This window comes from Stegodyphus dumicola, chromosome 8, assembly GCF_044657685.1.
Source record: "Stegodyphus dumicola isolate Sdum_Otavi_A_Nest chromosome 8, ASM4465768v1".
Taxonomy (NCBI): Eukaryota; Metazoa; Arthropoda; class Arachnida; order Araneae; family Eresidae; genus Stegodyphus; species Stegodyphus dumicola.
The window spans coordinates 94,136,982-94,143,096 of NC_140775.1; the positions used below are offsets into that span (position 1 = coordinate 94,136,982).

General features: G+C 33.7%; 1 pseudogene; it reads left to right on the forward strand.

The window, feature by feature from the left end:
* Window positions 1–859: 859 nt before the first annotated feature.
* LOC146995905 (uncharacterized) lies at window positions 860–4,073 on the forward strand (annotated as a pseudogene).
* Window positions 4,074–6,115: the final 2,042 nt, after the last annotated feature.

Below are 6,115 nucleotides of genomic sequence, written 5' to 3' on the forward strand. Positions count from 1 at the left end.
TGATATTGATTTATTTATATTTAATGTGATATTATGTTTTGCTGAACCACCACACATATTCGAGAAAGTTGGATTACCACTGATGTTGAAAAGTTGAATTTTCAAACCACTGATGCGCATTTGGTGCATCTACGCCGAAAACCAGGTAAGAGAATCTTTATTGAATTATTGAAACTGAATCATACCTGGATAGAAATTAAATATGGCTGAAAATCTGGACAATGGTTCACACCGCTCCTTTGTTTTATCAGCTATTTCCAAAAGAATTAACTTTCCAGTTATTAGAAAGGAAAGCTTTTCCATTTGCACATTTGGTGCTAAACAAACGGAAACAAAATCATTTAATGTAGTTAAACTTTAATTAAAGAATAGAGATGATCCAAATTTATGCATAGAAATTGAAGCACTGGAGACAAAACATATTTCGGGTACACATTTATCGACTCCCGATAAAAATATTGAGAAACAATTTAGACGTTTAAAAAATTTACAACTAGCGGACTGTAATGAATTTAACAATAAAGAAATATCAATACTATTAGGTGCAGATTAATATTATGATATTGTCACTGGTCGAATTATACGTCTAAGCAAAACCCTCGTTGCAGTTGAAACGATATTTGAATGGTGTTTGCAAGGCCGAAACACGAACTTAAGTGAAACGTTTGCAATGAGTGTTATGGTAAACGAATCCAATATTTCCAATCAACTCAAGGAATTTTGGGATTTAGAGCATTTGGGTATCGAGGCAGAAGTAGCTGACATAGAATCCACTGAGAAAGATATAATGAGTGATTTTGAATCCGAAATTATATATCAAAATAAGCGATACAAAGTGAAATTGCCCTGGAAACCAAATATGAAAATATTATTAGAAAATAACAAGCAGATAGCAGTGGAAAGATTTTTGAAATTGAAATCATCTTTTAAAAAGGATTCTTCATTATTTTGTGAACATAACACTGTTCTATAGAATTATCTTTCGAAGAAGATTATTGAACCTGTCCCAGTTGATGAAGTAAATTTACACCAAAATACATTTTATCTACCTCATCGAGCTGTAATACGTACGGATAAGTCTACAAGCAAATTACGTGTTTGATGCTTCTGCGCATGCAAAAGGTCAATTATCTTTGAACGATTGCTTACACACGGGACTTAATTTTATGCCTAACCTATTTCTTTTTTAGATCAAATTTAGAACGAATCCAATAGCATTTGTTGCAGATATTAAGATGGCCTTTCTCCAAATCGAAATAGATGAAAGTGAACGAAACTACACCAGATTCTTCTGGGAAAAAGATCCAGGAACTGATGATGAAAACGAGAAATTGGAAATTTTTCGGATAACAAGGGTGTTATTTGGGGTGAGATCTAGCCCGTTCCTCCTTGCAGCCACAATCAAATATCACTTGAAAGGTACGTATATATTTCCTCTGACTTCTAAGCATCTTAATGAATCATTGTATGTCGACGATTTTATTTGTGGGCAAGTCACTGTTCAACAGGCTCTAAAGACTTGTAAAGAGCGTGTAGACATTCTAAAAGAGGCAAGCATAGACCTTCGAAAGTGGAGAACCAATTCTCCTGAGCTAAGTAAAGAATTAAAAAATTTAAACTTCGATGTAGATCAGGGTGAAGTGTCTTTAGATACAAAATTGATAGCTTCAAAAGTGTTGGGAATTGGCTGGGATGAACAAACTGACACGTTTTATTACAATACCAGAAATCTGGAAACATTTCTTTTAAAACGAACTAACACAAAAAGACACTTACTACAAGCGATAGGTCGACTTTTAGATCCAGTAGGTTTTATAGGAACATATACTATTAGAGCTAAGTACTTGATACAAGAAATTTGGTGTTTAGGGTTAGACTGAGATGAAAAATTGCCCAAACAGTTAGAAATTGCTTGGAATAAATGGTGCGATGAGATCCAAGATGTAAAGGAAATAATTATTTCCCGATATTATTTTCTTTTTGCTCAGACATTTTTGCTCAGTCATGCAATCACTATTCAATTACACTGTTTTCCAGATGCATCTAAGAAATATTATGGTACTGCTGCGTACTTACGCGTTTGAAGGGTGAAAATATAATTTCTAGATTTGTAGCATCAAAGGGCAGGGTAGCTCCGTTAAAAACCCTTTCGATTCCTATATTAGAACTCATGGGTGCACTTTTGTCTTCAAGATTGAGCAATAAAAACATAACTGCGCTAAGTTTACCAGTTACTCAATATTTTTGGACAGATTCCTCAATAGCGTATTACTGGATCAAAGGTGATCCAAATAGACATAAGGTGTTCGTGAAGAATAGAGTAAAAGAAATACAAAAATACAGCAATCCAGAAGAATGGTATAATTGTATAGGAAAGAATAATCCCGCCGATTTGATTTCTAGGGGTTTATCCTTAAGCGAGCTCAAGAATAATCAGCTCTGGTGGCATGCACCCTGTTGGATGACAATGAATAATACAGCATGGCTATCCTCCTTAGAATCAATGGAAGAAAGCGAAGTAGATGTCGATAAGTTACAGTTTAAGAAGTCAGTTGTTGTAAATGCAACTGTTGAAAATAGCCAAAATGAAAACGATTTGATCACAAGATACTCCTCATTCAGTAAATTAATTAGGATAATTGCTTTATGTTTGAGATTTATAAATAACTGTAAAGGGAACCCAGAGTTAAGAACGGACTTCATATGTGCTTCTGAGTTAAGACATGCTGCTGAAGTTTTAGTAAAACTCGTGCAGTCAACTGAATTTCAAAGGGAAATAAAGTGCCTAAAAACGGACAAACGGACAATCTATTCCGAAAAATAGTAAAATATCATCTCCGAACGCATTTCTTGACAAAAATAAGGTACTGAGAGTAGGAGGAAGATTGGAGTATTCTAAATTTTCTGAATTTCAGAAAATTTTCAGATACTCTTGCCAAAGTCGTATCATTTCACTAATTTAGTTATTGAATATTATCATAGAAAATTCTTGCATTCTGGTGTACAGACTACATTACCTTTAATAAGACAAATATATTGGATACCGTCTGGTCAAGATCGAGTTAGAAGAGTAATAAATAAGTGCATAACGTGCTTTAGAACGAAGAATCAAACGGTAAGCCAGATGATGGGTAATCTACTTAGGGACAGAGTCGTGCCTTCTAGACCTTTCGAGATGGTCGGATTAGATTTCACATGACCTATAATCACGAAACCTAATTTAGAAAGGTCAAAGGTGAAGTCTGATATTGCATTATTTATCTATGTTTTTGCACTAAACCAGTGCATTAAGAAGTCTTTTCTGAGTTAACAACAGAAGCTTTTCTAGCCTGTTTACGACGATTTATTGCCAGAAGATCCAAATCAGCCGTTATCTGGAGCGATAACGCCACGAATTTCAAAGGTGCGAGAAATATTTTTAACGCATATAATGAAATTTGCAAATATAACCCAATTCAGGAATTTAGTGCAGAAGAAGGCATCCAATGAAAATTTATCCCACCAGCTTCTCCTCACTTTGGCGGACTGTGGGAAAACATAAAATCAGTGAAACGGATTTTGTTAAGGGTAGCAAAATCAGCTACCATGAATTTTGAACAGTTAACTACTTTAAGTTAGTTACTCAGATAGAAGCAGTTCTGAATTCCCGCCCATTATCACCGCTTTCTTCCGATCCGAATGACTTACAGCCTTTAACTCCGGGACATTTTTTGACAGGAAATGCTATGTTATCCTTTCCTGAACCACATACTGCATCGGATTCTCTTTCTTTTCATTCCAGCTGGGAACTAGTTCAGAGACTCCAAGCTAAATTTTGGAAGCGGTGGCATTCCGAGTATCTAAATCAACTACAGAATCATGCCAAATGGAGCCGTTCACAGCCAAACATGCAGATTGGTCAACTAGTACTGCTAAAGGACTCAAACTCCAATCCTTTGCACTGGCCATTGGGTCGCATCCAATAAATGTATCCTGGTGCTGATGGTCTAGTCAGAGTAGTTGAAGTTAAGACGTCTACAGGTGTTCTTCGACGAGCCATTAATAAAGTTAATTCATTACCATTTAAAGACTGAATGAGAACTTGAAAAATTTTATTTTGTATTTAATAGTTTGCCAATTTAATGTTTAGTTTAGTGTAATTTTAGTGACTTTAATAAATTTATTTGAATATCTGAGAATTGAAATGTAAACTCCATGGGAGTTTAAGCGGGGAGAATGGTAAGATCCTCGTAACGCTAGAGGGCGCTGATAGCGCCATTGAGTGTGTTCTGAGATTCGATGGAAGGTGTGATGTGAGATTCTGAGATTGAGGTATTATATTTAATTAAATCAATTTACATTTTATTGATTGCTGATTATTGATTTTGATTTATTCATATTTGATATGATATTATGTTTTGCTTAACCACCACACATATTCGAAAAACTTGGATTACCACTGAATTTTCAAACCACTGATGCGCACAAAGTAAAAAGGCAAAGTTCTTGCATGATTCGTATATGTAATTGGAGAAATAAAAAATTATCTCAGCACCCAAAACCAAGATTTTGCTGAACTACTGGACTTCCGCTGGTTAGTGGATTTAGATTTTCTTATAGATATAATCGCGAAATTGGATTATTTAAACTTAGAGCTACAGGGAAAAGACAAACATATAAGCTTTAATTATAAGATCTTTTAAGTTGTTTAAAGTTAAACTGTTTTGTGGGAATCACATCTGTGGAAGTCTTTTGTTCATTTCTGAAAAGAGAAATATTATAGTCGAAGCTGAAATTGTATTGTCTTCATTTGTTATCAACCTTAAGTTAACTTTAAGACCAGTTTGAAAGACGATTTCAAGTGTTTAATGTTATCAAGCCAACGATCAACATTGTCATCAATCCTTTTGCTCACTAAGTAAATGTAACGCACACAGTTGCATACATTGCAGAGTTTATTCAAACAAGAAAGTGAAACTGGAGCTAGAAAAATTAAATCTTCAAAGTGACATTGCCCTGAAAACAGACCAGAACTTAGTTAGTGACTCTGACTACTGTACCAAAGGGTCCGAGTTCGAATCATGTAGATGGCATAGATGTTGTAAATGTATTCAAAATATATGCGAGCCGACAATCCTCTCTAAAGGTTGGTGGTAGGGAAAGAGGAATATAAAACCCTCGGACCGTCCCTCCTGATGCTATACCTCAAAATTGGGGTGAAACTGGGCGAAAACGTACTGTCACCTATATAGTGCAAAGGCTCTTAACAAAGGCAGACATAATCTTGTAATCCTTGTCACGGCAAAAGTTTTCGATTAGATCGTTGAGATTAGTCACAAAAACAACAAGAGAATTTCTGGAATATAGTTGATGGAAAGAAATTTCCATTTTTGAAAAGAACATTATTGAAGACAAAACGTTTTTTTTGGCTCTACATACTTACGAGAATCAATGCTTCCAATAAAGAATGTCACAAAATCAAAGTGAAGATCTCACCCTTCATGATTTCTTGCGTGCAAGAATTCATCGCCAAATATTACACTGAATTTAAGAATTTTTATACCAACGAATTGTAAACTAAAACTTTTGTCCGAACTATTTAGTAATTATTTATTTTAAATAAAAATACAGCGAATAATTTTTAATATATTAAAATTATATTTTTGGAATAATGTTTTATATATATTATTAATTATGTCAATCTATACATTTACATTGAAGGAATGAATATGCCTGCCACTTCCCGCGATTTTAGAATGTGCTCTAAGTATGAAAAGGTTACGGATCCTTAGTTTAATGGAAATAATATATTAAATAATTTTATTTACAAAACTCATTTATAATTTTATATCTCAAATAATAAAAGTGTTGCACTACTAAATAACGAAGTCCATTAATTTAATTGGATTGTCAAATGTATAATCGATTGTCTTTTTAAATTTATTATGGACGCTCTATGCTGTTATTATTCGCCAATAAAATTGTAGATGAATTATTAAATATAATGATTTAATTCATTTTCTCATAAAATGACACTAAATTATATTCCCCTTTTACTACATTAATTATCCTACCCATTTTAAATAAAAGCTTACTGTATAAAAAACTTTTCTTACTTGTATTTTATTAATGTATG